Below are 9,931 nucleotides of genomic sequence, written 5' to 3'. Positions count from 1 at the left end.
ACTATTGTTATTACCAACTATACTACGTTAGCCAGGATGTCATACATCTTATAATCAGTTTTACTCCCCTTTATGATAACACTGTGATTGTATGGGGTCATAATCAACACCACAATATAGTACCAAAAGATATGGAGCTGAGCCAAATGGTGATTTTGCATGCTTTGCAGGTTGGGAGGGTAAGTTCTTAGGATAGCTATACAGAGTCACCTACATCTAGAGGATATCCTCTAGATGCGATAAAGCTGTCTATCATAAGAAAATGGCAAGCATAAACACAGAAAATAATAAAAGAAAAAGTGAAAAAATGACAGGACACAATAGCAAAATGCAAATCCAGACCCCAAGCCCACTAAAGGCAAGCATGGAATTCAATAAGACAGATGAAATTCAAAGTCAAACACTGGAACTTTCTGAGATGATACCAAAAAAAAAAAAAAAAAAAAAAAAAAAGTGGAAAGGCCACAGAAAAAATAATCTCTCAAGTACAAAAAGAAATTATGCTTAAAAATCAAAGATTAGAGAACACACATATAGATAAGCTTAGAAAAATGATAGAAATAAAAAAGTTCAACATTTGAAAGAAATGGAATCCATGAAACAGATCCAAACAGAGATCCAAGAGATTAAAACTCCACTGAAAGTATGTGCAACAGATTGAGTTTAAGAGGAATAGAATTTCAGATTTTAAAGACAGAATTTCAGTAGTAATCTTGAAAAGAAAGATATCTTAAAATAGCAAGAGCCCATGAAAAATCAATCCAACAGCTACAAGATGAAGCTAAGAATAAAAACATAAGATTGATTTGAGTCACTAAGAAAGCTGGAAACAGCATAAATGCCATTAAAAAAAATAAAAAATCATGGCAAAATGCTGCGTCTGGGAGGAGCACATCAAGAAACCAGTTCACCCTGCTGGTAAGCTACACAAACCACGTGGAGCCCAGGAAGACAGAAGCCAGATCACCTTCCCCATGAGTGGACAGAATCCAAGCTGTGTATGGGAGGAACACATCAAGAAGTCAATTCACCTGTCCAGTAAGCCACACAAGCCATGTGGGTCTCAGAAAGACAGGAGCCGGTTAGTTCTTCCCATGAGCCAACCAGCATATGGGCTGAGAGTCAAGAAATGCCCTTCCACCACCACCAGCCCCATAAGCAACCAGCTGGTTTGGAGGACAGGCTCAGTTGACACCAACCTGAGGTACAAAACAACTAAATGCTTGTATTGTTTGAATAACAAAGGCCAGTAGTTTGAACATCTATTAGGAAGATAACATCTGCAATATAGCAAATGTGGGTGATTTCTATCTGTCTTGTTTTTGAAATCCAATATTGTTTTCTCTGTTTTGTTTTTTCTGATTATTGTTTTGTTTTATTGAATTTTTCTATTTTGACTGGTTTTATTTTGCTTTTCTTTGATTTTACTTTGTTTGATGGAATGGACAACTATTGTGAAGATAAGATATACTACGGTAGCCATTGCTGATTTTCTGTTATCCTTTTTGATTGACTTTACTCTCTTTTGTTATGTTGGGTTTTAGTCCTTTAAAATAAAAAAAAAATGACAGAAAACTTGCCAAGTGTGGATAAAGAATTTAACATACAAATAAATGAATCATAATAGAATCCCAAACAGTTATAACAAATATAAATTTACTCAAAGACAAATAATAAGATTCCAAAAGTTCAGTGTAAGAACAGAATATTAAAATCTGTTAGAGTAAAGAAACAGGTCATCTGTAAGGGAAAACCCATTAGAATCATGGCAGATTTCTCAATACAAACCTTCAAATCAAGAAGAGCTTGGAGTGAAGAATTTCAAGTCCTAAAAGAAAACAACTTCCAACCCAGAGTGATGTATCCTGAAAAACTACCTTTTAAATATAAGGGAGATATAAGAAACTTCCATCACAAAGAACAATTGAAGAAATTTATGGCTATCAAACCAACCCTACAAAGAGTACTGAAAGATATTCCAGAGAGGATAAAAGTTACCACAATTCCAAGAACAACAACTGAAAAAAATTACCAGGTAAGGCAAGCAATTAAACAGAAGGAAAAAGCAGGGCACCAACATCAAGAAAATATCATGACAAAGATAAGCCAGTACGTATCAGAATCATCAATGTAAATAGCCTCAATTCACCAGTCAAAAGAAACAGACTGGCAGAATGGATCAAGAAACAAAATCAACCAATATGCTGTATACAAGAAACACATTTAACTCAAAAAGAAATTCATAGACTGAAAGTCAAAAGATGGAAAACAATCATCCATGCAAGAGAAACCCAGAAAAAAGCAATGATAGCTATTCTGTTTGTAGATAATGTGATCTTCAAAGCAAGAATGATTGAAAGAGATAAAGAAAGTCACTATAGGGTTGGGGATTTAACTCAGTAATATAAGTGCCTGCCTGGCAAGCACACAGTCATGAATTTGATCCCCAGTACTAAAAATTAAAAAAAAAGAAAAGAAAAGAAAATCACTATGTACTTGTTAGGGGAAAGCTTCAAGAGGAAGAGATAGTAATCAAAAATATGTATGTACCAAATATGGGAGCACCCAACTATATAAGACAACTATTAATAGTGATGAAAATATCAAGTATGCAATAACACAATTGAACAGGAGACCTCCATATCCCACTGTCACTAAGAGATAGAACTACTAGGCAAAAATTCAGTGAAGAAATATCAGAACTGAACCAAATCTATGAACAAATGGATTTAGTAGATGTTTTCAGATTATTCCACCCAATATCATCAGAATATACTCTCCTCAGCTCCACATGGGACATTCACTAAAATAGGCCATACACTAGCCCACAGAATATGCTTAAATAAATACCAAGGAATTGAAATTATCTAATGCATACTGTCTGACTACAGTGCAATAAATTTGGAAAGTAATGGCAAAAAACTACAAAAACTCCATAAATACATGAAAATTAAATAACATCCTACTGAACAACCAGGGGAACACAGATGAAATAAAGGAAGAAATTAAACAATATCTACATCTAAATGAGAATGCAGATACAACAAACTTGAACTTATGCTACACAATGAAATCAGACCTAATAGGGAAATTTATAGCAGTGATTTCTCACATCAAGAAAACAGCATGACCAGAAACAACGTAATGTTACACTTCAAGCCTCTAGAAAAAGAAGAGCAAGGCAAGCGCAAAGGCCACACAAGGGAGGAAACTGTAAAGATTGGAGCAGAAATTAATGTAATAGTGACCAAGAAAACACAACAAAGAATTAATGAATCAAAGAGTTGGTTCTTTGAGAGAAAAATAAAATGGTAAACCCTTTGCCAACCTTAATCAAAAAAAGGGAAAAACTCAAACTCATTTTGTTGAGGAATTAAAAGGGTAAAACCACTACAAATCCTAAGAAAATTGAGAAGATCATCAGTACTTATTTTGAAAACGTTTACTTCATTGGGTAGAAAACACAGAAGAAATGGTCAGATTCCTAGACATCCATGAATTGCCAAAGCTGAACCAAGAAGATATAAAAAATTCTGAATAACTAGACATCAGTTAATGTGATTGAAAATGTAATGAAAAAACTTACCAACAAAGAAATGTCAAGATCCTGTTGGATTCACTACAAGAAATTTTGAGAAGACTTAATGCCAGGAATTCTCAAACTCTTTAATGAAACTGAAAGAGAAGCAACACTCCTTAATTCATTCCAGGAGGCAAGAATTATTACCGTGATAACAAAACCAGAGAAACACTCCATTGTTTTATTTTTTCTTACAATAAAAATAAAACAAAATAAAGTGAGTCCATACAGTGAGATATAATAGCACTACTAAAATGACATTAACTCAGTCTTTAAGGATACAGGAAAGTTTTTAAGAAAATTTTTTAAAGTGAAAATTAAAAGCTATTAATCTATATACACAGCATGTTTAAACTGTATGGAATTTCTTTGTGAAAGATTTGAAAAGAAATATATTAAAATATTATCAGTAACTGCTTACAAATGATATGATTATCTGCTTCTTCATGCTATTTCTGTATTTCTGCAGCAAGAATATACTTCTATAGTCCAAAAAAACCTAGCAAAAATTTAATACAGAATCACATTAAAGACAACCATGAATCTTTGAACAAATGGCTGAATTCAGATTTAGAGTTTAAAATTTATAACAAAGCCTGGATAATTTTGTTGTTACCTGAGAGTAAAAAAGCTTCCAAAGGCAGTAGAAATGAACCATGTCAAAAAACAAACAAACAAACAAAAAAAAACAAAACAAAAAAAAACCCAGGGGCCAATATGAAGAGGTGAAAAAATGAGAAAATTCAAACACCCAAAATATGTATGAAATTGACACACATCCAGTGTATCTTTTTAAATGAGTTTAGTTTGTCATGTTATTAAATAAAAATCATTGGTCAAGGGGCTAGGGATTTAGCTTAGTGGGATAAACGCCTGCCTTGCAAGCAGGCAGTCGTGAGTTCGATCCCCGGTACCAATAAAAAGGAAAAAGACAAAAAATCATTGGTCATCTCTGGAAGTTTAAGGAATTTAATTACTATTCAGATAACTGATAATTTAAGAAATAATAAAACATTTATTTAGTTTTTTTTTTTTTCTATACAAACTATACCTTAGGACAGTGCTTCTCCATCTCTAATTCCAGGATCAGGAACAGTAGCATAACTTGATAACTTGTTCAAAACATAAAGTTTGGGCTGCAGATATAGTTAGTAGTACAGTGCTTGCCTAACATGAACAGGCTGTGGATTTAATTCTCAGAATCACACATGCAAAAAATCAATCCTTGAGCCTCATTTTAGACCTACTAAATCAAAATTCTAGAGATGGACTTGAGCCGGAAATGGTAGACAGAATCAAACTCTGCCTGACTTGCTTTCTGTTCAGCTTTTTCACCAATTATATATCTCTCTTTTAAAGACATATAAAAACCCAGATTCATGTATGGACTTAAGGGAAAAGGGCATAGGTTGCATTTCAGCTTGCTTTCTACAAGAATATTGTAGGTCAACTTGGCCTATATGAGAATTATCCACTGGAGATTGCAATGGAATTTGGGGGAAGACTCTTGGCTAGTGTACTAGTATTCTTCCCTTGGTCATTGTCTCAGCATAGAAAACTTTCCCCAATTAGTGCCAAGATGATACAGTATCATAGGTCACTTCCTATAAACGAGGATGTAAATAATTCAAACTTGTGTTAAACTGTTCTAGAGCTTAGAGAAAAATTATAAAGATGACGTGGCACTGTTATAAAAATTGTATAAAAATGACACTACATAGGACAGAACCAACGAATATTGTATATTAAAATGATTCAAAAGTCAAGTAGTAGGACAGCTGACCCCAGCCTTTTCCCATGAGTCAGTGTCATTCGCAGACTGTGGTGGGGGAGGGAACCATTCACCAAGAAGCAAGTCCTCCCTTGCAAACAAGTGCCATGTGCAGGTCGCTGCCACCAGGGAACAGACAGACCTCAGCCTTTCCCCATGAGGCAGCACCATTTGCAGACTTCAGGGGAAGAGAACAAGAATTCACCAGCATGCATGTGCCATCACTGGTTGTGGGGACAACCAGGTCCCAGCCCCTTCTGGTGTGTGGGCTAGGAAACAAGAAGAGTCAACACTCTCCCCACCACCACCATAAGCAACCAGCTGATCTAGAGAAACACAGGCTGCAATGATAGCTATTCAGGTGAAATGTAATTTGATGCTTGTGGTGTTTGGTGTTTCACTGACTTTGCAGGTCTAGGGCTAGTGGTCTGATCATCTGTTCAAAGGATAATGATACACAGTTTGGCATCTATGGGAGCTCTCTTTCTGAAGGTGGTAGCCAATAGGTTAATTCCCTATTATTTTGTTTTGAAGTTTTATATCATTTTCATTGTTTTGTAGGGTTAAGTTTTATTCTGTTTGTTTTGTTTGGTTTTGTTGTATCCAATACCATAGGCAGCTATTTCAAACATAGCAAGGTATATTATGGTAGCCATTATTTATTCCCTATTTTCTTGTTTTGAAGTCTTTTATTGCATTCATTGTTTTCTTTTTATTGGTTCTATTCTGTTCTGTTTTGTTTGATTTTTACTATGTCTGAAGGTATCTGTATTTTGAATACAGCAAGAGGCATTATGGTAACCACTGTTGATTTCTCATTGTTTTGAAGTCCTGTGTCACTTACACTGGTTTGTTTTGATTTGCCTTATTCTATTTTATTTTGCTTGGTTTTATTCTCTTTAAAATTTAAAAAAAATTTAAAAGTCTAATACTAAAAAAGTAAACCATGTAGTTTAAGCAACAGTAATTTACCAATGTTAGTTCTTTAGACTAACTTTTGACTTAAGAGTAATACAGGATATTGACCATAGGGAAAACTGGATGAAGAATATATGAAAATTTTCTGAGTATCTTTACAACTTTTCTATAGCTTATAAATTTAAAAACTTAAAAATAAAAGCTTCCTGGTATGGTGGTGCATGCATGTGATATCACCACTAGAGAGGCTGAGGCAGGAGGAGCTCTGAGTTCAAGTCCAGCCTGGTTACATAGTGAGTTCAAGACCAGCCTAAAATACACACTAAGGGCCTGCCTCAAAAAAATTTTTTTTTAAATTTTTAAAAACAACTTAAAATTAATGATGCCACACTTGCCTTGACAGTGTTCAAGTTCATGACACAGACAAATTGAACACCAAAAGGAATTTAGGACAGTGATTCTCACTGTCACCATCAGGCCTATTGGGATTACTTCTTGACCATAGATAGCTTAAAATGAGATACATAGCTCCAACATTTTTTTTAGATTTTTTAAATTGCTTTTATTTTTCATTATAAATTGATTATACACACTCATGAAATATTGCGACTTATGAAAATAGTGAAATTTAAATTAATTTAAATTAACATCACCCCAACCTGTTTTACTTTATTTTATTTTGGTAGTAAGAACAATTGGCTTCCTACCAACTACCACTGATGTATTCTAACACTTACAACTTAAGACCAGGAGGAAAAACTAGCAAGGGTAATAAATACTGACACTGATGACACTTTGGAGGCGTGGAGATGCTTCCTCAAAGGATCACACATCTTTTGATGGCAAGTTGTAACTATCAACTTCAGAGGAACTGTGGCATACAGAAAATTTCCTCAAAGAGATTTAAATTCTACCTTTTAGGTAATAAGATCAACTAAGCAGATGCCAGGCCTCTGAAGCTAAAACTGGGCCTCTAGAGGCCATTGTGCCTCATTCTCTAGCCCAAGAATTTGTAGCATTCCATTTCACTTTGACTGACCAAGATGGTCAGACAGGAATGATAACCAAGTGGCTGCATCAGAAATATCTAGACAGTGGGGGAGAAACAAGAAGCCAATTCACCCTTCCCATTAGCCAGCCAGCATATGGGCTGGGAGATAAAAACACAACCCCCAAATCCCAATAACCAATTTGAAAATTTTGATCTGGAGGAACACAGGCTGAGTTGATAGCAACTGAGGTATAAAAACAACTTGATGCTTATATTGTTTGACTTTGCAGACCTAAAACTGGTCATTTGATCATCTATTTAGAGGATAGCATTATACAGCATAGCAACTATGGGGAATTTCCTTCTGTCTTGTTTTTGAAATCCAGTATTGTTCTTTTTTTTTTTTTTTTTTTTTTTTTTTTGTCTTTTCCCTTTTTATCGGTACCGGGGATCGAACTCACGAACACCTGCTTGCAAGGCAGGTACTTATGCTGCTGAGCTAAATCCCCAGCCCCCTATTGTTCTGTTTTGTTTCATTCTATTTTATTGTTTTGTTTTATTCAGTGTTCTGTTTTGATTGGTTTTATTCTGTTCTGCTTTGCTTGATTTTATTATATCTAATTGTATGGGCAGCAATTTTGAAGGTAAGAGGCATTATGGTGGCCATTGTTGATTTTCTAATATACTGTTTTGAAGTCCTGTATCACTTTCACTTTTTTATTTTGGTTGACTTTATCCTGATTTATTTTGTCTGGTTTTATTGTCTTTAAAATAAAAAAAAAAAATATCTACACCCCTGGAGACAATGAACTCTACAAACAAGAGGGGACCTCCTACTTCAAAAGCAGGAGCTTCTTCCCTGGACATTATGACTGCCACAACATTATCTGTGGGCCACTCAGATAATACAAATCCAAGAATATGTTGAAATGATAAATCTGGCTCTTGCTTTACAATTCATTTTTACCTACAACACATAGGCATGAGTCAAAATTAGACCTGACAGACACTTGAGAGTTTCTAGGACACAGATACTTGAGATTGCAGGATGGACCTGTGTCTCTACTATCTATAGGGATAGGGAATGGGAATATAGTTTCACATTTCTTAGTTGAAAAATCAAGTTGTAGTGCCTTTCTTAATCCTTTTCCATCATCAAATCAGTGTAAGGAGAAGTTCTTAACATGTAATACAAGGGTATGAGCAAAACATATGGTAAATATTTATTTTTTAATTAAAGTTTAAAAAACATAAAGATATATTTCTTCATTAAAATATTCTTTTTTTGGACATACTTATCCCATCATTCTTACCACTTCCTGATACAGCTCTGGAAGTCCTCTTTCATGTATGTCTTTATTTCGGCTATTGTGGCTATTATGATGTCTTGAATGGCTTCAAACACTTTCAGGATCATCTTGACCTTTGGGAAGATGGGAAGAGCCAGAAGTTGCACAGTGCCTGACCCAGTAAACAAGCTAGATAAAGATACAGTAAGGCTTTTGACAGAAATTTCCATATATATTTGATAAGCATATTCAAAAATAGTGAGTTTAAAATTTTATTGCAGTAAAAGACATGTTGCCATTAATTTCCCTCAAAGTACTCAAATTAAATCTCACTTGCTTTCAAACATACTTTTCCCATCACTCTTGGCAACGTGTTTTTTACTGTAATAAGTGTTTTTTTTTTTAAATTTAAACATTCACTTTAATTTTGTCATCCCCTTGTACATGTTTAATGGGTTTAATAAATGTTTTTAAGTATATTTATTTTTTAGTTCCCTAATTTGTTTTCCTGGATAGAAAATAACTGGAACCAATGTTATAATAAATAATGTATCTTCAGATGATATCATTTCTTTTGGTAAATTAACACGTTAACATACAGGTATGATCGTAGTTGACTGAGATAGTTTTCCCAGAGCTTTGGCCTCTTTAAATCTTAAAACTAAACCATGTCAATCCATAGGCCTCTTTCGATGCAATGTCTAGAAGTCTTAGCCTGAAATCAACAAAATTCTGATCAATATCATCTTTAAAATAAATTAGAAGCAGCTTGAATTCCATCACTCATCCACTTCTTCAGAAGATTTGTGATCATGGGAAAAATGTTCTCATGCAGGAATACTCAGAGGAGATCAAACAAAGTTGGCAGAGAGAAGCCAACCAATTAGGACCTAAGATCTCTGACACATCAAAGACTATGAAGTAGTCTAATTGGTTCCTTGGAAGATAGCAGTTGGATTACATATTAGCCCCCTACCTCTTTTAGCCCCTTACTCCTCTTGCCCATTGTGTTTGCTCACGGAGGCATCAAGGAGGATCTGGGAGTACTGCATTTCTTTCAAAGAGCCCCACAGTCTGCATGAGGGTGAATCACCCTCATTGCTCCATCAGGTGCAGGCTGCATTTATTCTCAGTCTATTCTTTTAATCTTCTGAGCCATCCATATGTGTAAGCCCTCTAGTCTATTATCGGAGTGTAATCTTTTCACTTTTCAAAATAGCTTCTCTGTGGAACTAGAAAGTTTAAATAGGGCACCAGAGTGCTAATCAGCTCCTGTTCGTGTGTGTGGGAATGGCAGGTATCTGTGTAACGGCCACGACAGAGAGGCAAAGTTGCATCCTCCTCAGTCTGACCCAGGGATGCAGTAATGCTGCTCTCAGCTC

The 9,931-nt window shown here is 35.0% G+C and overlaps 1 pseudogene; it reads left to right on the top strand.

Moving 5' to 3' along the window:
* Window positions 1-863: 863 nt before the first annotated feature.
* The window catches only part of LOC100713793 (chromobox protein homolog 3-like), a 32,087-nt pseudogene continuing 23,019 nt past the window's right edge, over window positions 864-9,931 (top strand).

The sequence above is a fragment of the Cavia porcellus genome, unplaced genomic scaffold (assembly GCF_034190915.1).
Source record: "Cavia porcellus strain 051 isolate PalLab524CR breed Dunkin Hartley unplaced genomic scaffold, mCavPor4.1 scaffold_9, whole genome shotgun sequence".
Lineage (NCBI taxonomy): Eukaryota > Metazoa > Chordata > Mammalia > Rodentia > Caviidae > Cavia > Cavia porcellus.
The sequence above is the reverse complement of the archived record's forward strand: the minus strand, read 5'-3'. Positions and strand labels throughout refer to the sequence as shown.